The 26,154-nt window shown below is 41.1% G+C and overlaps 1 long non-coding RNA gene across 1 annotated transcript; it reads right to left on the bottom strand.

The window, feature by feature from the left end:
• Nucleotides 1-5,607: 5,607 nt before the first annotated feature.
• On the bottom strand, nt 5,608-22,480 carry LOC147759046 (uncharacterized). The gene is made up of 3 exons (XR_015318376.1): nt 22,173-22,480; nt 7,356-8,454; nt 5,608-6,894 (listed from the first exon to the last, which is right to left on the bottom strand). It is a non-coding gene; the product is annotated as an uncharacterized LOC147759046 (long non-coding RNA).
• Nucleotides 22,481-26,154: the final 3,674 nt, after the last annotated feature.

Genomic DNA, 26,154 nt, shown 5'->3' on the forward strand with positions numbered 1-26,154 from the left:
GAGCAACGTTATGGATTGATTTTCTACACCCTGCCCTTCTGCAATGCATCATCATGTGGGTTAGATGGTCGACGGTAGCTTCTTCGGTGGGGTGTTTATTTGCTTCGTATCGGGGCAATGAGCTTCGAGCGGATGCATTATGACGGAAGACGAGAACCACACAGTAGGCATTGTGTTCGGGTGTCGACGGGGTAAGCTTGGCACAAGCATGGGGTAAACTAACTGCTCTTCCTAAAGCTTCTTGCTCGCACGAGATCGACGGGCCGGGGGGCGAAGGCTTCATATCCAGTGAAGTCGTCTGTGAGAGAGAGGGTGGTATTATCCCAATGTGGGTGCCTTGCTAAGTGCAAGCGTCATGGGGGCTGTATGAGAGCTGTCAATCAAGCGCCGACCGATGTTCGTCGGCTGCTCGTACCTATCTTCCCGACTCGAGACGATCGAATACTCCCCTTCTTTGCTCATAGCCCCTCTTTGGCTCTATACATACAGGCAAGTGCGTACGAAGCTTCAGCAGGAGCAGCGCACTTCCCCAGCCGTCCGGTTCGCAACCCAGCTGCCGACCACGAAAAAGTCCTTACCCAACTCTAATACTAGTTCTACCATTGCCACCAGCAATTCCATGCAACGGACAGAGCAACCGACAGACAAAAAGGCAGGGAGCACAAGATAGTTCCATTACTTAGGTAGTATTCAATTATGGTAAGTGTAGGCTATGATGGCGACTTTGACAGCGACAGCGTCATTATGATCGTATAGGATATAGAGCTATGCGTAGTAAGCCCTCTTGGCGACTAGATTTAGGCTATATTATCGCTATGTATATATATATATATATGGACCATGATCAAGGCAGTGGTCAGACCCTGGACGGAGGTTTGTCACTGACGGACAGTTACGCGTTCTAATTTATAGTCGGCCCGTTGAAGTGGACGGTTAAAGACGGGTAAAGTTCAGTTGCAGGATCACCATTGTATTCTAGCAGCAACAGCTAAACCTACTTGCGAATTGCTTATAGTATTTTGTAGCTACGGGTCAAGAAGTCGACTACAGTTGATTCAGTGCGACGGAATAGAGACGAAGGGCCCCGGGTCGCCTAATGGGTAATAGGTGTTAGAATTTTACGGTATCGTTGGCCGCCAGCGCCAGCCGGAGACGAATCTATTGACGGGATGACTCATCATATTTATGGCTAGCCAGATTTATACCGCTTTGTAAAAGCAATAACACAAGTAGGCACCAGCAATTTAGTTGTGTTTGGTATTATATTACTCTTTTACTGCAAACCTGTGTCTTTAGGCACTACCTCGTAATATCCGTAAGCATCATTTAATAGGCATAGATGAAATACATTTTGGAAGCTTGGGTATTTTAAAGATAGTTGAAGTGTGTTTAACAAAATATTATTATAGTTATTATTATTATATATATATATATATATAAGACTATTAGATATATGCTTGCTGATAGCTACGTCGTCCTGAACTAATAATCCTTTAGAAAACAATAACTTTGGTAAGGATGTGATCTAATAGCTGACCCTTAAGATGCGGTGACGAATTTTCGAGGAACTTCCTCACTCATAGATCTTGTTATTGGCAAAAATACAGACTGTTACTAGGACTCTTCTCTATTGAAATTTATCGATCAAAGTATCATCATGAGTAGACTAGGATTTTACCTCCAGCTACCACAAGACACCATTGGAGAATACCAAATGTATACTGTTGCTGTTTTAGTAGAAAGCGATTTAACGGCTAAAAAACGGTCGAAAAACTTTTGGTCCGAGCCAGCTGCTTTCACACGCATGTTAGGCTAAGCGTATGCGACCGTGTTGCCGTCGCGCTACTTTTCTACGCCTCAGGTAATTTCAAAATTATTGGCCGTCATTCTCAGAAATACTGAACATTTCTAAATGCATATATAATACTGGAGTACAAAAATAAAGTCCAGCAATGTACTTCTAGAGTTACAGATAAGAAATATAGCAGTACTTCTAAGACATAACCCTCCACAACTTATTATTTACCTATAAGCATAATAATTACAAACTAATTGGGGTCACTTTATCCACTACTATGTTTACTTAAGAAAAAGTTTACTTAAGTGACCCACTCTATCGACTAACTTTCATTAACCAAACTTCCGGTCTAAAACAAATTGATGGAGTGTTCTATGTATTACTTGTAAAATATTAGGGAACAACTCAACTTCCGCTTAACGAGTTATCTGATTCTAGATTCTTTTTTCAGTAGCCCAAGTACAACTGTGGGTAGATTGTGGGATAAACCTATTAATTGCCGAACAAAAAATAAATTTCGTGAATTTCAATAGTAGTCACTATCGTAGTACATATAAATATTAAGCCAAAGTGCTCAACCGGATAAATAAGCCTGAAGAATAAAAAAAGGTAAATAAATTTTTAATACTCTTGAGGGACCGGGACAAAGCAAAGATTTGATATTGAATCAAATGGAAAAGGCAGTTGAAATGTATCAATCGCGAAATCTTAACGGAGACTTTAAGTATCTTAAGTGTAGCCTAAGCGCAATGAGGAATATAAAGATATCTTAGATATGCCGCCTTAATTAGGCAGTAACTGAAAAATTATTTTTAATTATTGGTTATATCAACTACAGAACACAGAGTTGGTAGTATACAGGAAATGTTTTCTCGGTGCAACGTTTTAAGGCCTACTTTAACTGAACGACGTATCTTGCATCGATTGCGTGACGACATGGAAACGATAGCTTCTCTTTGTTGGGAACCGAAAATAATGCGACGTCGGCAAGCTGCAGAGCTGGGATATTGGGGATTGATAATGCTATCATGAGGAACCCCATTCACTCATACATTTCAAAGTGCACTGCGCACGGCATGATGCTCAGTGAACAGCTTAAAAATGGGGGGACAACAGAAGCATTCTCGTCGTTCGCCTCGAATCTTCTCCTGAGAGATCCACCACTCCATTACCGGCCTCATTCTCTTGCGTCGACCTGTCGTTCACTTGGTGCCATCTTGGCCAAATCGTATTCAATCAGCGATATGGATTCAATCTTTTTGGTTGGCGGCAAAGTCAAGCCATACAGAATAACAGAGAACTGACGAAGACGATAAAGACGCGAGTTCCATAGACATAGAAGTCTGTTCATAGATCCCTTTCATCAGCAGCCATAAATCTGTTACTTTGTTACGCTTTTTGCCTAGCAACTTGGAGGGTAGCTTAGTTCCCGACTTTAAGTGGATTCCAGTCGTAGTGGACTGAACTGATCTGAGAATATTCCCTGACAAATCGATAACCCGGCTTATAATACGTTCTATATGAGTCTCGTTTCATTGTCGGCAATAATTGTCGCACCAGCTGATGGTTACGTAATTTAAGAGGTGGCTAATCCACCTGATTTTAGGCCATTAAGAATTCTGAGTTTGGTCAATTTCTGGCGCGCAGCTGAACCTAGCGTACAATGTACAGTATAGTATAAGACATATATAGTACTTATGCAAACTGTATGTTTCGCTTATAGTTTGTAGCTCTGTTCTTTGCCTGTAGTGTTAATTCTATCGATTCCACTCGCTTAATTGACACACGCTAAGCTTATTGATCCACAGTACCTTCTACATAGCATGGGCAATCAAGTGTTTCTCTGCGTTTATAAATTAGCTTTCAGTTAGGGCGTATAAGCACGGAGAGCACGCTGATCAGCCCAACAGAGACAAGCCTTAATATGTTTTGTATCTTAAAATCTTCCCTAAAGTGATTATGTGTCATTAGGATTTTTTAATGGTAGGAACTAAGCGTCACTTTAACCGGCGGATAGCCTGGTCTCCGCCACGTTGATATTTCCTTGTTGTCAAGCCAAGCCCATTTCGTAACAAATCTCCATTGTGGATCACCCTCCGTGAGAACACGGAATCCTATCGGAAGTCTGTGCCGCGAGACGTTGAGAAAGGGACTCTGTCGTGCTTACCAGTGCGTTTGCTGTAGTACTAGTTATGAGATGACGGTTGTGTAATTAATTTAGTGGAGAGTAACTGCAAAGAGAGAGGAAACGAAAAGGCGATCTGTGATGGGACCGCAATGACGGAAGTTATATTATTGCCTTACACCGATAGCGTGGCCCGAAATTTCCGCTATGGTCGTTCAATGGAGTTTCAAAAGGCGCGCAACGGGAAGACAGAAAGAGGACTTTACGTATTAGGGAAATGATGTTTGCGCTCTCATGAAGAAGCTGCTTCGTTGTATTGGACGAAAAAATAGGAGTGCATAACGTCCGTTTTCAGGAGGTGGGACAAATTCAGAAACGAAAAACGTCCCTGAATATGTGATAGCATCATAGAATAAGATTAGAATGAGAAAACGGAACATGAATAAATATTATTAACAATAAAGATAGCACTAGCCCACCGCTTTTAATAAACAAATCGACTGCGACGTCATTACAAATGGATGCGTGTCCAAATAGCAGCGAATGTTTGCACCTGCAAGGAATGGATAGAAATCAGGAAGCATAGCGAGCTCTTCCATATATCTGTACAGATGTAGGCGCGTGCTGAAAGGAGAAAAATAGGAAGAACTACATGATAACGTCTAAGAATCGAAATGACATTACGTCCTATTTGGCACTTGTGTTGATGCTACAGCTAAAGATGCCTCAGCGTGTTGCCAGTGAAAGGAAAAGGCGAACTAAAAAACGAATAGAAAATCGGCGGGCAGAACCTTGGCTAGCGCGAAGGAAATCTGATGGGAAATTATAGAAAAACAGCGGTAGAACAAGGGAATTCGTGCAGACAGAAAGGCATATGGAAATAAGTGAACAGATAAAGTTGTCAGAAGGCAAAAAAAAAATAAAACTAAGGATTGTAGCAGCACACGGATTAATCTTAGATTGGTAAATAACTATTTAGGGAGAACTGAGATTAAGCTACAAGCAGAGTGAGCAAAAAGACTTTGTGTTAACTTGAAACCGATAGAAAAATAGTGAAAAAAAGAAGACAGAAATCGACGCAAATAGCTGCGACGTAAATGCGTGAAACTAGATAACTTGAAGCAAGCGCTGAGATTGCATAAAGAAATAGAAATCAACTTCAGAGCAAAAAGAAAAGGAAACAAAGCAAAAGAGAGCGACATAAGCTGAATAGAAATCGGGCAAAGGATTATCAAATAGCTTCGTCATTACACAGTATTTGTAAGGCTTACTGTTGCGTATGTTGACCAAGAATTATACCCATATGAAAAGCGGGTTATATTTGAGTTGTTACAATTAATGATGTCAAATAATATCTATAGCAATAAAGCATCTCCTTGCTGAATGTGGGCTAGCCAAACTCGGAACTGCTAGTTAAAACTGCTTTGACAGTCTTCTCAATCAATAAAGTCTGTTGCGTGTAAGTATTCGTTGAGAGCCTACCGGATCCGACATCTATATTATGATGGGCACTTTAGCAATTGTAAATGGGTTAAGCCCATTTCCTGAAGTTATTATTATTAAAGTAATAAAATTCGCAAAATACTTCCCCGTATTTCTATAGTCTCCCCCCCGACACTTGAACCAATCCTTTTGGTTGAGTCGCCATATGAATAAGCCTTGAGGGTTTAAATACAAAGGTAAATAAATATTAAATAAAATACGTTTGTATTTAAGTAAAAGCTGTCCACGTTGTTTGTGCAGTGGTTAAGCCGTAACATAAATACTACTCAAAAACGATGGATTCGAAACTGCATTAACGTAAGTCTCGCGCGCAGCGACATATCACAACTCGGGTTCATGAATATTGTAGCGTAGCGGTGACTCGTGAAGTTGGCGTTGAAAAGTCGCGGCGCCATTTCGCCTTTTGAGCTTCGTATATTTAGGTGGCGCTAGTCTAGGAAACGAGGTAGTAGATGAAGTGATCTTCAGGTCAGTAAACGTCTGCTCCTGCTACCTTTGAGAGGGATGGGGGCGTCAGACTCAATTCTTGCAAACGTCCTCTGTCCTAAGGAAGCTACCACTCATCAAGGATTTCCTCCTTTTCGTGCTTACCGTACACACCCTCTGGGCACCTTCCGTGAATGAAAGCACCGCTGAACGCTCAATCGTATCGAACGAGCGAACCAAGAAAGCCCGATGAAGTCGAGCAGCTCCTTCTCGAAGAGATGGCGGGAACAGCAGCGGCACTGGGGGCATCGTTGGCGGCAGCAGCGGAAACTGCAATTGCTACTACTGAAGCGCCAGCAGCAGCCCTCAAGGCTCAGTTCAGCGAGTCTCAGTCGAAAAGCACCTAACACAGAGCGTTGATCGGCTGGTCGGCACTTCAGCGGTCGTTGCCAGCTCGTTCCATGCCATCACCATATGTGCACTTGACAAATATTTAACCGCTAGCGCAGACCATCAATAGATGCCGTAGCGCGGATTCTTCCTTCACTTGCTTTCGTTCTTCTTATTTCGTTTCTTCATCGGTTGTCTCGATTTGGGCCGACTTGCCGCTCGACCATTCGTCGATGGCGTCATCATTTTGGACCCAAAAACCCTTTTTTGCTCGAGGCGGTTCAAATCTGATGTATTTACAAAAGTTCTTTCCTCGCCACTCCCTTCCCGTTCGCTCCTTCCCTCCCCCACCCCGTGATTCCCGTTTTTCGGCCCATCACTCCGCAGCTCCGCTTTTGAGGGACTTTACCTTGCTCATTCTGCAAGTGTGAACATATTCTTTCCATGAGTGCCTACCTGCTTGTTGTGTTCTGTTAGTTCGTGTGTAACAACTGACAGAGGTTTTTCGTACGGGTAACCTCAGGCTACAATTCGGGATTGTCTTGTGGGTCCCTATCGCTAACCCCTATTCTCCTCTTCACCCCTTTCCGGCACTCCAGGGTTATACGCGTAAGTCTTGACAAATAAGCAATGCTCTGATGTCGATACCTCACTGGAACAAAAAGAGGAATAAAAAAAATGAAGATTGCATTGATTTTTGTGAGCATGAACAACAATAATGTATTGTTTACATACATTTAGATTACAGTAAGCTCAAACAGCAGGCCAACTAACCCTTATATACACTGAATTTTGTAGTTAGAGGTATTATCTGACCAATGTTGATTAGCCTGTGGCGCATTTAACAATTATTGCTGACCTGACAACGTAACTGACGTAAGCCATAACACGCATTTAAGTATAGGTAAATCGGAAAAGAACTAGAATGATTTTTTTATGTTTATTTGAGCATTGTAGAGCCGTAGACAGTGATTAAGGCTAATTGCGTTTTTTGGGAAGTGCCTGTGTCAACAAGCTTTTTTAATAGTTTTCAGACAATTCGCGGTTGAATCTGAATTATTTTAATAGTCTCTTAATAGTTCATAATTAATTACTTCAAGATAAGCAATTTACCTTTATCCTGGTCGAGGCATAGACTTTCCGTAACAGCTGTACAGTTTACCTTTACCCACTTTACCAGTTTGTGAACGTAAACCACCAACAAACGTGTGAAAACCAAAAACGTATCGCGCCGATTTTCTGTTCATTTGTAAAGTAATAAACCCTTTCAAACGAAATAGAGTATTTATATGTTATGTCAAACCTGTGCCATTCTTATTTGCTGCACCCATTTTGCCTAGTTATCTTTACGCAATCGATGTTTGATTCCCTCTTTGTCTAAGTTTCATTAAAATGCAACCATATAAAACCATCTCATGGCATCGAGATGACGAGGCAAAATGATGAACATGTCGGGTGATATAGTTTCTAGTCGAAATATGTTTTCTATTTGTTTTAATTCAATTAGACATCAAAAAAGGCTCTGCTCTTTTTTGCGGAACCTAGACCTGTTCATCCGGTCGTTTTTGTTGCAATGTTTAAGATGTTTGCCTGCGTACCGCAAGTTGTATTGTTAAACAAAAACTCGTATTGGGTGATCGAGTAGTCGATTCTATCGCAGAAGTCGGCTTGCCGTATAACGGCGAACTAAAAAAACCAAGACACTTGTTCGATTTAGTAACACATTTGGTACCCCAGCTTTGCTATTGTCAATACGACCTTAACGATTCAGAGTAGAGGTAGAAACCATGAGAAACGTAGCCTTTTTAAGACAGTTTCGGACCCTTTTTCTAACTTCGTCTGTTTCTACTTCTTTCCTATAGTTATTAGTTTCTATTTTTTAACCTTATTTTATACATATGTATACAAGCAATCTTATATATAGACAATGTCAGAATTAATTACTCATGGAGCTCGAGCCTATGCCAATTCACGTGTAAACATTATCGATCACTTGTTGGATCTATTACTTTTCTATAGACAGTGAGTATTAAAAGTAGTATCCGTATACCGGCAATATAAAAAAACCAGCGAAAATATAACCCGGTCTATTTTCCGTGTTCTGCATGAACTTTAAAATGTACTTCGGGTGCTTCAACAGTAATCTTTTATACAATCGATAGGAAATAAAATTATACTTCTTCTTCTTCTTCCATGTGTTGCTTGTTCCAAGCTGGAAAGAAACGAGAGCAGAACTGAAGTTGTATTTAAGTTCCACCAAAATATGATATTTTCAAGGATAATATGGATGTATTACATTTGCACTTTTAGCTTTGTCTCGGCTTTCTGTAACAGTCGTGATAGAGGGCATAGAATGGAAGTATATGCGATTCCTGGTTTGTAGGGTGTCTAGTCAGTGGCCCACCTAGTGATCACAGTGCGTGTGTAACCGAGGTCTTAGTAATGTCCGTGAAGTCCTGCCACTGTCGTTGTTGCCGTGCTGCCGCCAGTTACGGCCTGTCCTCGCCCTTCAGACTTTTTGCGTCCGTTCATCCGTTTGACCGTCTACGCAGGCCATGTTCTAGACAGCGCTCGCGCCGGTTAAAGTTCCACCCGTTCATTTTACTCACAAGCCTGGTTTTTATATAAAAGCCTCCTCTTCCGTCCTATGTGTTCGTTCGCTCCTTCGCGAAGTTGTGGACAATTTAATTTAAGCCTTTTGCTTTTAAGTCGCCACAGCCTAACCTAACGCTTCCAGCCGCCATCCCGACCCCTTCTCCTTTTCCCTCAAACTTGGCCTTCTCTCTCTTCGTATCTATCTTTCGTACTTTTACTTGCTACTATTCGCTTCTTCACAGTCTTCGTTGTACCTTGAAGCTTATCCGAGAGGGACATCAGCGTGGGCACGAATAATATATGCTATAACAGTTTGCAGCCCTGAACCTCTTTTAGTTGGCTAGAGGAGAACAAAGAACGGGACTTCGCTGTCTAAGATGACGTTTAGAATCGGAGAATTTTTCAGTTTAGGGGGGGGGGGGGGGGTCGGTGATGAAATGAATGCATTGTTACGATAATGTCTTTGTCAAGGACCCAAAGAGATACTCTTGAAATATACGATTGCGCAACATAGTTTAAAGTCCTGTCTACGCTATCTGCCCTTGCCAACCGTTTATCAGGAATGTACTTGTTTCAGAATTTCGAATTCTCAAAGGCACCTACATCGTTTCAACTTCAGAGACATATCAACGAAGTAAGCACCGTGCCGATGTCGCATAACTACACTATAACCATCCAAGCGGCTGGGTTGAGTACTGTAGCCTATTCTGCACATTAAATACGCCGATTTATAGAGTTGTAAAATATAGATTTCGCCTGGTGCTAGGCGAAAGTTTGCCTTACCAAATAACCAAGCGACAGAAGATAGGTAATACCGATCGAGCTTTAAGTTAGTAGGCTTTATGTTAATAAATAAAATACGTTCAAAGACAGGGATTAGGCATAGATAAAGTAGGTGGTTCTAGATAGAAAACAGAAAAATTCTAGAGCGTTTATTCCTATTCATTACAAGCTACGACATGCAATCATTTCGTATTATAAGACATAGGACTACTTCAACTATTAGTTAATAGAAGAGTATTTATTTTCATGTATATATATATATATAATTTCATGTGTATATGTGCATTAATGTAAAGGACAACTAAATAATAAAGGGATTTTATTTTACTGGGCTTTGGCATACGACAGTTTTGAAGCTTATTATTTGTGCTGTATTCGCGCAAAACCCGCTTCATTATCGCCACTGTAATCGTACTTTAAAGATATAGGCAAGTTCAGATATATTATTTAGGTATCGTAAATGTTTCCATTTTATTCTGAAAGCATCAATAGTCTTCTCAATAGAAGCGGCTCAGTTCTAGCCAACTTCATGGGGTACAGCTGGTTTGTATTTGGTAGATCTCATTTAAAATTCATTGGTTGGCTTCTTAATTTTAGGTGCGACCCTTTCAGGGCAGGAAACGTAATCTGGAAAAATTGCATTTTCGTACTGAACGTTGAATGAAGGCTTCTAGTGGTGCGTATCGAAAGTTTATTTACGAGACAATTAACAGAAGTTTCGTCTACAGGATGCACGATGCCTTGGATATATACGCTCAAGGCCGGAACTAGCAAACACGCCAATTTTCTCTAAATAAATACAAATGTTTCTTAGACAGTTCCAGTTAGCTAAAGAATCGGGCCGAAATGTTCCGCCTAAAATACTACTATCTAAATACAGCTACAAAAAGGGTGCCCAATAGATGATATCAAATAGGGGCTTTCCCTGTCGTGCTTTCCAAATCCAATTCATTTATTTACTACAAATTTAGATACATTAGTAATTACAAGTCTATCAGTGGTGACTAGGTCTATTTGAATGAGCTCTTTGCGCGTCTTTTTCTTTCGTTAATTATTTGTTGAAGGCGCATACAGGACTGGCTACTTTCGGAGAAGGCTCTATCGACAGGTTGCCATAGGACACTTAGTAATAAGAAACAACAAAACAAAACGACAAGTAAATCTACTCACGTCCGCTGCAAAAACGCAGTTAATTGTAATGAATTCTAAGGAGAAACTCTATCGAGGAAGTATTGCGAGACTGGATACCCTTCTCAAAAGTAACCTAAAGACTAATCGTTGCTAAATTCTCAAGATGTTGAAATAAATAATTCAAAGCTAAATGGCAAGTCATATCTTATAGGGATATTAATAAGTAACTATTGTGGTACCAGAAATTGCTAGATTTTTTTGGAGAGGTATGCTGCCGTTAGTTTTAATGCGACGTTCGAGGCCGGTTCTCACAAAATACTTTGCAATATTTTACCTAGCCCGCTTGACGATCCCTGCGGCTAACGTTTTTCGGTTTTGATTCCGAAAAAAGGTAACAGAATTGCCATACCGTCGTCCCTTCCGTTTCAGGCTTTGTAAATATTCGAGCAGTATTGCAGAGAACGCCACCCCTTCAGCAGCCAAACAATCAAGTGTTCGTTATCACAGCGTTATCATCAGTGAAATCAGCAAGAACTGCTCCGTCTGGATACACAAATGCAGGACTACGTGTCGAGTCAATCTCTCGTGCGTAGCGATCGTGCAGTGTCTTGAATGCACATTATCTAATACATACTTCAGCGATAATGTTACTTCAAGGGCCTTCTATATTTATATTCTTCCAATTGTTCATTGTATTATATGCACGTATTAAAAACGTTGCGAAAGACATGAGTGTTGGTTCTCTCAAAGTTAAAAGCGCGTGCCATTCAAACGTATATAGCTTGCCGCAGAATGCCTCTGGATGGTGTGTTGAAAAGGATTTAGCGGAAATGACGCGTGTTTTGTCAGTAAAATCGCTACTGACTCAGCAGAGAGTTAGCATTGGCAGCGCAGTATCTGAATATTTCATCGGAAGCCCGCCCTAAGTAAGTGTCTTCCAGTCGCTAGTCAGTTCTTGGGAGAATCTGACGAAATGATTACGATTAAATCGAACACGGTTGACGAAAATACAGTGATACTTGCGATAATGCTCTAGACATAAACGGCCATCGCTGATTATCGGACTGTTTCTTTCCAGCGGATCCCTGTAGAGAAAAGAACTAATGTCGACGACACCAGCCATCGATAATCAAAAGGGCAAACGCACTTGCAAAGCAGTATTACAAAGCCTCTCTTTAAACACATACGCCCCAGTTTGTGTTTATTTGTAGAAGACCTGCCTTGATGTCTACATAGGCGGACAACGTACTGTTCTTTCCATGTATCTAGCTACACAGAGACGATACTTGAGCCAAAAATAATGGTTCATATTAGCCAGGTTTTTGTTGTCCAGTTTCATGTATTCATGTGTCCTTCTCACAGGCTCGATCGCTGCTCTCTGGAAGCTGTCTTGCTCCAAAAATTATACCGCCAGTGCACTAACAGGGGGCCGATAGGTGGGTGGCTAACAATTTCCCGATTACTATATGGCATTTATAATCAACATTTTGAAAAATCGACTGACGTCAGCGACGATTGTACGCGCGCGATTACGGGACAGTTTCTGCTCGGCTGTAAGAAACGGGGACCGGCTGGTCGGCCACTTAGATAACGAGTAATGAACGACTGAAAGCGCCGTGCACCGTACACACATGCAAACGCGTACAACATACACACACCCGAACAAGCACATGCACACAAATATACAGGCAAACACATACAGACTCGTCGCGCTACTTACGAGTAGGCCAGGCCACGACGGCCATGATCGGTGACAATGCACATTCTGAGCTTAATTAAATTGAACTGCTTCAATGAACCCCTTGATTTAGCTGTCGAAAGGACACAAAACGCAGGGAGCATGGGAAGGTCCAAGAATAGCATGGAAGCGGTAACAGGGAAGCACGGGGGTTGCGCGAGCAGCGCCAAGTGTGCAGGTGGGCGACAGCTATAGGCATTCAATGGGGGGTTGAAGATTTTGATCAGACAGAGAAAGGAGATTCATGGAATAGGAGCCATATATAGTAGTGTAGCAAGAAACTCTCACCGATATATGTATCGCGCTGGTTTCCGGTCAGAATCTCGGTGTTTATGTCTGACTTCAAACACGGTCGTTAACTTCTCTGTCCCCCTCGCGCCATTCGCACATACGACTATATGCTCACATCGCGTACATTATTGCTCGTTCATGCATTGTTCGCTGGCCGTCGTTCGAAAGCGATTCCAACGTCCAGTGGCGATAACACAGTCATGAAAGTCCTGCCGGCACATAATAACGCGGTTCGTGCTATTGCTGAATCGTTGTAGCTGGGGCATCGATACATACGAAATCGAACGAAAAACACGAGCGAGACTCGTTGTACACACAGTGATCAAGAGTAGCCGACGCGAGAGGAACTTGCGGGAGAGAAGCGACCATTTATGTTAACACGAAGCAATGCAGATACGGTTTTAATCTACGATGATAAAGTAATGAGATTTAAATGACAACCTATACAGGTTAGATGTCTGTGCAGGGTTCTAATGGACATTTTAGAATATTCCCATTGATGAACGGCACTTCTGAAACAAGTCCAACATTGACCGCTCACTAGGCCACTGTTATACCTTTAATCGTTACAAATAACCTTGTATGATATAAGCAGCCTAATAAACTGTGTCATTATGAAACTCTGCTATTTACAAGAACTCATTGCTTTTAGACTGTGCTCTAGGTCCAGTTTTGGTTGGCAGCGTCGATGCTGTAGAAAAACGGTAATAGCCAAAGAAGTGCGTACGAGAAAAGCCGACGACCGGCTAACCATAATACTACTCTGACAATTCTGATCGAAGCAGGTTTGCTAAATTCCATATTAAAAAAAAAAAAAAAAAAAAAAACAACACAATGAACAATGAATTTTACCCATTCAGCTCATATTGTACGTGTACTTTATGCTTCTTGATTTGAATCGATACTATCTTGGCTAAGTAAAAATTTTACTTTGACGCTTATCGTTAACTAGTAATAACGACGAACGACGACGAATTTAAAACAGATACGCTTCCGATAGATAGCGCGTTAGATCTATCCATGTTTGCGCTATTTACCGAGTGAAGCGTAACGCTGTAGTGAGATCGATATAAAAACACGCATTGTCATTCCTCCAACACTGTAGCATTGACGTTATCCCACTTTAGTACATGACGTTTATACATGTTAAAATACGATATTATAGAATATAATGATCATCAATACAATCAGATAAATATACAAATACAATAAAAGTAAAGCCGATCAGCGAAGAAAGCATCGCCCAGTCAGTTGAATGAAACGTTCATTATTACAATTAATTGTTTACAGGACACCTTCTCGCTAAGCCGGTCGTTGTATTGACCTATATCTAACAAATACTCCTCTTTTATCAACGCAAATGAAATCAGATTATCGTTATACGAAATCGCATAACAATCTACAATTGTACAATACAATTGTACGCAATCGCCGTATGCGCTGGATACGACGCAGAGCGACTTCTTTGCCAAATTCGGTTACGTATCAATAACAAAAAAAAACACTAACAGTTTAAAGCGACCTGAACGACACCGCGTACAAACAGACCTATCATAGCTACCCAGACATAAATGAAGTTCGTTAATGAATAACAGTTCTTATATCGTTGGCTTCTGGATGGCGCGTGAAACAGGGCTGACTTTGGTCGAATTACTCGACTTCGCTTGCTGCTCTGTTTATTGTTCTTATTTACATTGACGTCACCCAGTCTCCTGGGGAAGGAAGCCCGACGTCCCGATGATGGTCTCAACGATATTAAATTTTGTCAAGATTTAAATCTTCAAGAACCTAAGGAATTTGCTGTTGTGAACTAGCTGATACGGAGTCTCCTTCTTGCTGGTTAAGTGACACAAACCATCGACCTTTTCTAGCACGACAAAAGAAAAGGCTGAGAGCTTTTAGTGTTAGATGGTTACTTCGGTGCTCTTCGAAGGCGGGACAGTCTAGCGTCTTTGCTCCTGAGACACCTCTGTTGCGCCGACCGCAACAATTCATCGCGGCTTTTTCAATCTGTGGCTCCCGAGAGAGTGCGTTTTGACACTGTTAGCTGCTCAGTTAGTACGTACGGCTCCAAGTTATCCACACGCTCACAGGAAAAGGAAAGGCAGCTAGATAACCGTGATTGGCGCGTATCTGGGCGTGGTAGCATAAGTAGTGCTGCGGTAAATAGGCCAGACTACTACTAAGGTGTATGCATGTAAACGAACGGCCGATTCCTGTGCCGTCTTGCCAAAAACACGTATAACTATGCAGTAGCTTTCTGAAGACTTACAAGTAAGCAGGGAACTTACTGAAAAGCTGCCAGGTACCTTTAAATATGAAAGGATACCGTTTTTCTTCTAGTCTGTCACTGTTAAATTCAGAATCTTTACTCGGGGAGTGTGAAAGGAGAGGGTAAAACGAAGTCGGGCTAGGCTTTGACTGGATGAGCCCTACGGCTGGCTGAGCTGTGAGGAGCTTAAGAGGAACGGAAGGATGTCGACCTTTCAGTCCACCAACCACCCGAAGGGGAGTGCGGGACCACTGGGAGCATCGGGCAAAGGGGGAGCTCAGGAATGTTAAAATGATCATCCGTCGCTCAGTTGAGACTCCGAGACAGACTCAACACCAGAGGACGACGAAATCCTAAGGGTCCCTCGACAGCGCGCGGGTTTTTCCTTCACGGTTGGAGTCTGCGAATGAGACAGAGAAATGGTGAGAGCGCACTACTGGGTGGAGAGGTTCTAAGGGCGACAACAGCAGCAGCTCATCCGAGTCACGAGAGAACAGTAAGGGAAGCCCGTTCCCTCTACCCCCGACTTCCACAGACGTGCGCGTGCGTTTACAAGATCCACTTCATTGGGTGGTTGGGCTTGTGGCAGCAAAGGATGATGAGATCTTAAATATATGTGCGGGCTTTACTGCATGTATAACTGAGGAGAACGAGTGGAAGAGTGAATAGAATACACTTCGCTCGGACGGGGTACCAAGGACTCGGGGAGCTTAATTGGATAGAGTCAGTCGACAGCTTCTCACTACTCCTCCTCAACCTCACCCCTAACAGTCTTCTCCCCTGTTTTGAGAATGAAAGGCAAGATGAAAATGGCTTAAGCATTTATAATAATAATCGCACTTTGTTTGCAAAACGAAAGAATGTGTATATTAGAATATAGAATGGTCTTATTGGTGATATATTGTAGTTTAACTATATACGTTTCGCTCTCTACAACAGATGATATCTAACATATGATTTTCCCTCTACGCTTATCTTAATAGGAGATTTAGATGACGGCGGCCGCTGGCGGGTACGTAGCAGAGAAGGCTTCACAATTTACTGCAGCTTTTTCGACGCTATCGTCGACTTTCATTTGTATACGTATTTTTCTTAATATACCTTTATATATACGTTCTAATATCTATATTTGTACACTGCCTCTGCAGAATCTTAACCTCTCACAGATTATACCTAAATTCTTCACCTATATCTGTATCTGAACTTCTACCGATGTTAACAGTTCTCAGTAATACACATGGTAGAATTTTTTGTAAAAAGGACATACATTTTGCTGATGAAGCCAATGTCCTTACAGGAGGTAGCATGCATTGCTTTGTATTTTCGAGACTGCAGATCCTTCCGCTGAAGTCTAGTCGCAATCAAACCAGCCGATACTGAGAAAGTACCAATTTTTTTGGTATACACAAATAGTTCTAATCAAATTCTCGAAAGCGGGTACAGTAACGATAATGGCTTCATACAATACAGATAAGCTTTTTTGCAGGATACGTGTGCTTCTTTTAAAAACCAACTTTACTTTTGTTATTTGGTCATGTCATGTACAAGTATCTAATATCGAGGAGTGTTCATCTACTTCAAGCTTTCTAACCCGGTCACGAGGTCCTGTGCGATTTTAGCCACCAAAATCAAGCTGTCCGACATCGTTTCACTACCCATGTTTTGGATCTTCAAAAAAAAACAGACTGTGGTAGCACTACTGCCGTAGCCTGCTGACACTTAACAAATGCGTTTTTAGCTTTCTCATATTTGTATGTAAATCCTACTTTAATTGTACAAACAACCATCCTTTCGAAGTAATGTTGAAGTACTTCTTAATGCAAAATGAAAGCTTTTTTTCGCCTGGTTAGTATCCAGAAGGAGATACTGAAGGTTCTATATTGTAGGAACTGACCTCCTCAGTTCTCTTGAGAGGGCCTTGCGATGGTTGTACTGTGCCCTTTGACGCCCGACTCTTTTCCCTAACATTTGTTTTTTGCTCTTCACGTTTAATACTTAAATAATTATGCTACTTTAGATAGATGGCTCTCAACACGGAAGAAAGTGCGGCCGGATTTGAATCTAATACACCATATGTCCCTGAACAAATGATGAAAACGTTCGTTAACACCTGGTTGTGGTTTTGTGCTAGATCATGGTAGAGAAATGTATATTTAATCCACATATTCTATCGACAAATACAGTAGTTTATCTGTGAAACTGCTTGAATTTACGTAGCATAGTTTTTACAAAGAAAGTTACTGCGGGACTGTTTTCTACTTCCGATCCGTCTTTCTTCATCTTGTCATCTTCTTGAATCGACTTGTCTTCTATCGGCAAGCTTCTGCCGTTACCGTAGCCGCTTTTCACTTTGGCTCTTCTAACTTCAGAAACACAAGTACCTGCTACATTTCGATATAATATGCACTCGTTCATGACAGTCAGTATACTATATAATTGGTTTGTTTTTAAGGGCCAGGGCGCAGTACGCACACGCATAATAACAAGGCTCGGATATTTCCTAGTTGACTTATGATCCCCGTTCTCCGTTTGCTTTTTTCACTCCGTTAGCCCACATTTTGGTGACCAGAAAGCAACTACATTATATAAAAGTACCGGCGTCAGCTTCCCGACCGAAAGCATAGTAACAGTTAATAACTTTCTCGGAGTCTGTTTGTGCTTAAAAATCAAGCTGACATATGCAATTTGGCCTGTGTCGGAAATGCGCTCGCCTTCGTAATTGATTATGGAAAGGAGGTCTATATCCTGCACACGTAATTCAGCTGTGTAAGGCTAAATTAAGAAAAGGTTTACAATACATTAAGCGATACGCACAAGGGATATCTTAAATAAAAAAAAAATAAATAAAACAATCACAATCAGTATTTAAGCAATGTAAAGTAACACAATAGTATTTCTTATGATTTCTACAGAGCAGTTATGAATGTTCGAATATTTAACTGATCAAGCAATGGTAACTTTGTGTATGAATGATGCTTTGCAGCAAACCTATAATTCATGTATTTAAAACTCTTTTGCATATTAAATTGGAACGTAATTACACTTTAAAATGACAATGCCTCCATAAGAGCAGGAGACACAATGTGGATTGGATAATTTTTCAGTTGTTGCATCCCAGAAATTTAGATACTAACAGTCATCGTTTATAGCAGTTTCCTTGAGTTAAGTTTAACTCAAGGACATCTCAACTTAGCCTTCATAGGGTCGAAGGTATCAAAATAGATGTGACGAGAAGCCTGGGTCTTCTACCATTTACTTTTCGTAGCGTAGGGAAAACAGGAAATGAGAGCTGAAACGCACAAATAAAAGTTGTGCCACGATAGTCCAGTGTCGAAACTCAGCCCATCGACATCAATTCCAAGGAGCCGATAATTCAAACTCATCATGTACATACTCATCCCGCGTCAAGCAATGAGAAATACTTCCAAGCAACCCTCATATATATATATATTTAATTCGCGATATTTTTTGAAGTAATTGAATTCCATACATCTCTCAATTTGACATGTTTCTACTAGGCATTCTCCATTTAGAATGCTCCTACTTACATAGGACAAGACTCGTGGAACTCATAGAGATAACATCGTAATTCGTCATTAGCACGGTCGTCAAATCTTCCACCTCAATGTCCGACATTAGCATCAAAAGTGTCGCCAAAACAGGGCCTTACAATGGTACTGGTACGGTGGAAGGCACCATTCAAACCCAGTATGACTGTCACGCACTTGTTTCCATCACCAGCATGCGCTCTTACATCCCACAAATAATCATAATCCTATTTCGAAAGATCAGTCGCAGCTCTCGTCTGAATAAGCTGGTAAGACAACCCCGTCTGTACACCCAATGGATTGAGTCCACGCTGTAGCATCGACGGCGTCGAACGAAAGGCGATGCTACAGCGAACATCATTCTACATGGTTTGCTACTGGCTGGGCCGAGCTGACCTACTATGCCTTCGCTGTATCAACGAGTTGTGGTCTAGTTGCTAAGGCAGTGTGCAATGGTAAGCCGACCAGTAGACGTGCTGCGGTACCATACCGCGTTACAGTACACCCTTGAGAAGATCTGAGAAGGATATGTAGACCAACCAAGCAACCTCACACCAAGGGAAAGCGGTAGCATCAACGGCCACTGTCAAAACTCCCCAGAACACCGACGCAACGCCTCACTGACTATGCTTGCCCTTGCCCTTCAATGTCCTCGTGCCCCTATGGTTGGCTCATCTTGAGGGAAAGAACGAAAGCAGAGGGAAGAGGGAGACAGAGGGAAAAGTGGACGCTTCACCATACAACTTACTCGCATTGCCCCATGCTACTTCGTTTCTTCTAGATGACGGCGTACCAGTAAGCAAGTGAAGATTATCCCCTCCCTCTACTACTACTACTAGCGCTATATCTGCGCGCACTCACACATACACAGTCGTAAGCACATGCACATAAGAAGTACAGCGATGATCCAAGTCGTCCGATTGGCCTCATCTTATTAGAAGTCTTTGATGACAGTGATGACGGTGATGGCGACGAAGCGCATGCCGCAGTAAATAGGCTATCTACGGCCGTGATAAGGGGAAACGGTTCTTTGGCAACATGGAAGGTAAAATCTTGGGCAATCTATGCTATGACCTATCACAATAAATAAGGGAAGGCAAGGAGAGTCGACTGGGTCAACTGCAATGTATCTTCATCATGCAATCATGCGCAAAAACTGAGGTTGCTCCATATCATAAAAGATATGGATGAGCAACTGTATACGACATATAGACAACAAGGTTTCTGCGCCTTTGTCAGTGTCTCCTATATCATAGTCAAAGTCACTCATAATCACTGGGTCGCTTGCTGCTCGACAGACGCCCACCTCCATGATGTAAGCCAACGAGTAAAACACCACCAGTGGAAAAACAGGGGATCATTGTGATCCACCTATTCATTCTTCGATAAATTGCTATTTATCGTCCAGTTGTATATCATTGTATGTGCGCCGCAATCTTATAATCATGTCTAGGGTTATTTGTGTGTACATCTAGTGTGATCCGTTTTTAATGTCGAGTTGGTAGTTTTTGCTAATGCTATTATAATGCACGCTGCTGTTGCTGCTCTGTCTTCCACCACTCGTGTTGTTGTTCCTGGGATCAACTGCTCTTTACATATGTATGTACACATGACGGTCACGATTAGGTCTTATCTGCTTGTAGCTTCGAGTGAGTCAACTTCGACGTTTTAATTATTGACTTCTCACTAGTCAGGGATCATTCAAGCATGAAGGGCTTTGAATGTGTGTCCATATGTTCGTCTTGCAATATAACATATGTGCGAAGCGTCTATAAAGCTTGTAAAGCAAGATCAACGTCTTTTACAGGCTCTGATCGAAAAATGTAATCAGAGATATGGCATGAACGAAAACGAAGCAGATTTTTATCACAGTTTATGAAAGCAAAATGCCAGTTAGACATTGTCGTTGCTATGAATTTACAGTTCTGATGTATTTGTAAATACTGACAAGCTTTCACCTAATTCTATAATGCCGTGTGACGCTAGGGATATCCGCTACGGTAGTAAAAGCAATGGCAAAAAAGGGCAAGAATAACAATAAAAGCCATACAAGACTCATTTGCGCCAGCAGGCTCGACATCAATAGGAGATATTTTCCTTATTCCATCACCTCAATCGTCAAAGCTGCCATGCCGTATAATGAGCCCGGGTTATTTTCTGATAGTAAAAATTTTTTTTTCACCATAAAAATGTAAGTAATAAGTGTCTTGTGATAAAAATAGGACTATTATCCAAATCCCGTCCCCGGTACGATATGCACCTACATGGGAGTTAAAGATCTCCGATACTGAGATGCTAGCTCGTTACAGGAATTACGCAGTGGACATAGATCCTAGTTGAGTAGAGAGACCAGTTGACATTCAAAAACAACATACTCAACCATAAAAAGGCCAACCTTTTTAAGCGCCCAACGAGTAACCGGTCGAACTACCTGAGCAAGGACTAACACGTAAATGATCTACAGAAACTAAATACTAAAAAGCCACTTACTAAAATAACTGATTAATTAGTAATATCTTACAGAAACTATCTTATCCAGTGGTCATTTGCGCGGTGAAAATCTAGCAAGCTGATCCTCTTCAGAGTAATTAGTTTGCCTGTCAATTTGCTAATAATTCCTTCCTTAGAATGTACCACGAATAAGGAGAAATGCTACCACACGTGTAGAGGGAGCAGGATATAAGCTATATGCATTATATTCAGCGGAAAATTTCATTGGGCTATGCTAGTATGACCGCCTGTGTGGAAAAGTGAAACTCATTGAAGGTGAAGCCAGCAACCCGGCCTTTTCGCAAACGCCCTATCTATCCAAGCCTAGAAAATAGCTTGTATGAATATTCTGACAAAGTTTCACGATCGGTGCATGTCCCCATTCACATGATGATAATAATCCCTAAGCTATATAGCCCTAAATGCAACTGAAACTTTTTAAGGACTCCTTTGTCGACCTACTTTACCTGTCCGGCATAATTCGATAAGCACCGTTAATAGGAATCGAATAATAGTTGCAAAAGCTTGCCTGCACCTTATTTTCTTATTTGTTTCTTTGTTTGATTTTAGTTTGCGCTATGAGATACTAACGAAAAGGTTGATGTAGAATTTCTCAGCTTTTTAAGCAATCTATTACACAATATGTTTTTTTTAATGATATTACATCATGTTAAAAGGGCTTTCAGCTTAATTGTACATAGATCCTTTCTTTGCAGTCCATTGCAAAATGAACTGCTATAACTCTAGTAACAACATTAATCACAGCTGAATCAATGATTTACTTAATTTATCATAGAGTTAGCTAAAAGTATCTGCAACGATTTCGACTGTGGTAACTGCGAAAGCGTACGCTTTCGCCGGTAGTAGCGTGGGCCCGTAGTCGCCGGACCGCAGCAGGGTTCACAAAGTTTGTCCTACGTATTGTGATCACGTACGATATATGTATTCACAAGCGCATCCCTAAAACCAATACTTTTTAGAAGACACGACTAATAAATTTGGTCTTTTCTAAGAATCGTTCAGCTACTGACATGCTTACTAAAGCTACGTTCAGATACGTTATAAAGGTCTCCTCTACTTACTTTTAAGTATATAATAACGAGTTATATTTAGATTCTTTTGAAACAGTTGAGAAGCACAGAATCATGTATAGTGCGATCATACGTTTTAAGTTTGTCTGTTTCCAAAATCGCTCTTTCACAGGCTGGAGAAGCAAATGTTCACAACAGGAAGGATAACCTTTTTTGGCGGGCGAGGCGGCCGCAGCAGTAGCGGCGACGACGGAGAAGTTCAGTCGTGGCAAAAGATAGTGGTACCGTGTGTCGTTGTGTGACTAATCTATCCATGCCATTTGGAGCTCTGCAGGGTCTCCAAAGAGACTTGTGGAGACAACGACAGCTGTTGCTGTTTTGCTGCTGCTGGGAAGGATCTTTCCTACCCACCTACCTCGCTTCTCCCTGTTGTTGTTAATTATTAATTTCGTTAGTGAACAACACCGAATCCAGCGCCAGCAGTCGGCAGCTAGGAACACGCCAACACTACACCCGTCTTTGAAAATAGCCTGCAATAAGGTGACAGTCAGACACAAACCGCCCCTAAATTAGATCCCAGATAAACGGCACGCCTCGACGCCCACAATGGTCACGAGTCACAGCAGGGTCAATGATGCTTGGTCAAGTGATATGTCCCGGCGTGCGTGTACATGAACATTCTAGCCTGTTTCCAGTCAGTCTTCCCTATACTAAATTCAGGGAGGAAAAGGACATTTTCGAAAATATGCCACATTCGTAAACATGGGTTCGAATCTCATGAACCTCACATCTGATCCTCAGAACATAACTGACTGTTCAAATGTCCAACGTGGATTCACGAGGAACAATTCAATCAATACTTAATATAAACTTTAGCGCCGCTTGATGATACGTTCGAAGCCATTTTAGATCGAAATATACAGATATGCGAATTTTTATCAAATAGCATTCGTGGATATCAAAACTAGCTCATTATTTCGAATTTTTTGCCGCTATCGCGGTTACGTGGGCGTCGCGCGCTTCGGCTCGGATATTTGTCACCTGGCATGTAGAGCGTTCAAAAGAAAAGAAAAGAAAAGAAAATATCTGAGTTCGATAAAATTGTTGAAGAAAAAATTTAAGTCACTTCGAAAAGAAGTACTAATAGTGATAAATTATTTAGCTTTAAAAATAGCAAAATAAATGAAAATCGTTAATCTATATTTGTCTTGAAATAGAAACAAGATTACATAGAACTTATGCATATGCTAGGCCGCGGATTTTGATGGAAGGTGATGGAAAGCTGAGATCGAGGGAGAAGGAAGCATCAGAGAGAACTGTTTTAGTTGAGGTTTCCTGTTCCTGGAGTAAACTGCTTGCAGAGCCGATACGTTCTCCATCATATTAAGTCATGATCCAGGTCTCCAAATTCAATGTCATCTAGTCTATGGACACGTGACAAACGCCGTGCATATAACGCATTAGGTGGTAGAATACGTCATTAGGCTCTCTATGCACGTCTAGCTTGCAACACTACAAACATACGACTACTACGATAGGCCAGCTGCACGTTCGTATACACGTAGATATATAACACTTAGTTAGCTACCACCTTGAATTATTTAGGCTCAATAAGGCAATTGCTATAAAACTATCAAACGATGAAACTGTGAACAATATCACTACCCATAACTTTTACCAGATAGTATCAACAGACACGTATACGTGGTTTCGTATCCCTTATTACGGTCCCTGATAACATTCCGTTGTACTATAGTAGCATTTCTATAGAAGATAGGTATACATGTAACCGTTCTTTGATGGCTCGTATCTGATCCCAATAGAAGGCCCCTTTCTACGAATACTCTGGCTATATTTGCTCTGCTGTCATATCAGACAACTCGCTGGTAAACAAAATAGCCATACTGCCGCCAAAAGTGACTTTCGCTTATGTTTCCAATGGCGACGCGGACTGACGTAGCGTATGGCGAAATCGTCGTTTACTAGCTCACACAGTAAACGTAAGAAGTTCAGATTTTCTTTTTTCACTGCAGCTTACCAGTTACGTCAAGTCGCGCTATCTGATAATTACTATACTGCAGTTACGCAGCCCGCCGTAGCAGTTACGGCTGTGACAGGTCTGGCAAGTTTGGCTATACCTATCAGCCGGATTCAATCCATTGTGTAGCGTATTCGTAAGAGATAAATTACCAGATAACGAATCATGAATATTACAGGCTAAAGCTGATCGATCAAAGATTCGAAATGCTCAGATACCGTACGATTCAACTCAATTAATATTGCTCTCTTTATATCTGTTTTTATGTGATAGATTTAAACAATTATTATCGATACTCTTTGCGAGATGTATGACTTTGCATTATTTCGAATTTAAAAATTATTTTTTTCGACAAGCGTATTTTTTGCGTCGCATCGTGTGGAAATTGCGCTGACGAAAAGAGTTTAAAAGCAGGTATAGTGCAGGCTTTTAAATAGTGTGTACAGGGCACGAATATTAAAAAAAATGTTTATAATATTACAGTCGTGTAAATAGCGATAAATGGCTGTGATTAGGCTAGATTTTTTTGTTAATAATAATAATAATATTTTTCACTTAATTTGCTTAGGTACAAGTTAATTTTACTTAACACGATTTTTATTTTAACATGCGACTATCTCCGTTGAAAATTGCGCGTCATAATTTTTAACGCAGAATGATAATTTTTAAGGCATAAATCATACAGTGAGTCTGTGGCCTTGTAGAGGTGACATGTTTTTTTGCTTGTAGGGGCCAAAAGCCTGTTAGAACCCGTTTAGTCGCCACGAGACAGAAAAACACGTTACTGTTGCTTTAAAAGCGCATATGCTTGGGGTTATTTTATGGACTTAAGTGTCTATCCATTTAGTAATGTATCAAAGTGTTGCGCACTTAGCTACACTCCTAACGGCCGGTTGTTTGTACACTATATTGTCAGACTATCAAAGTCAATTTTAATCTGTAGCGCCGGAAAACAAAATGCATACATACGGCTACAGATGTCTGCCCCTAGATATGAAAAAAGGCCACGGTTTATGAGAGATTGGAGAAAACGCCTACTTTCGTTCGCGGAAAGGACGTTCGTTCTTAACGCATTTGTATCAAGAAGTTTATCGCATACACTTATTGTTTTTTTAGCACCGAATTCATATTGGTAAATGATGCCAAGAGGCCAACTATAACAAGGAGATCTTTGCCTTTTGTTGACGTAGGGAATCGTGGGTACGGTACATTGCGATGCGAAGACAGTAAGTTAAAAAAAAAAAGTACGCTTTATAAAAATATCATGCTTACTCTTCCGTTTTATTATGAGTCTATTTACTTAGCGTCTCCGCGTCGGCTGTAAGCCTATTGTTTGAAAACTATAAACCTAATCCTACTTCACCGCGCGGTACATTATCCCTCTGATAATTTCGCTAACTCCCATGCGCAAATATGTCAGAACTTTGGATTGAAAATAAGCTAGATAAATCGTCAATAGATATTCAATTAATTCTCTTATTATCTGAGCCATTAATATCTGTTCGCACAATACGACTATACGCACCAGCTGGAATATCCACCACGTAAAAATCGTTACTGATTTCAATGAATAAAGTCCTATTAATATTACGGTTATTCCAGTGACGGTGTTTTAAATCTACGCTGCCAAAACGATCGTGTCACGGGTGATCTTTAAAAGCAGTCATTTTTTTGTTATCGCTGTTACCTAACCGGGTTTCTGTCAATTTTACTCAAAGTAAAGTGCTTATAATAAAATGAAATAGAAATATGTTTTCGTTACGAGTGAAACATGTACAATTTTAAATTACGAAAAAAACTCCGTCCGTTTCGTACCCAGTCAGAATTGCGACTAGGTCGCGCCTGTGATCACTGTCCGCTCGTTCATTGTCGTGCCATGATCATATGCTTTATGTAAGATTTTTAAACTAACCGAACAAATGTCTTAGACAATATAATTTCCCAGATATGAGCAAATGGATCTCGCCGACGGTTCTTTTCTACCATAAGTAGCCA

Source organism: Varroa destructor, unplaced genomic scaffold (assembly GCF_002443255.2).
Source record: "Varroa destructor unplaced genomic scaffold, Vdes_3.0 BEIS01000001.1, whole genome shotgun sequence".
In the NCBI taxonomy this organism is placed as follows: Eukaryota; Metazoa; Arthropoda; class Arachnida; order Mesostigmata; family Varroidae; genus Varroa; species Varroa destructor.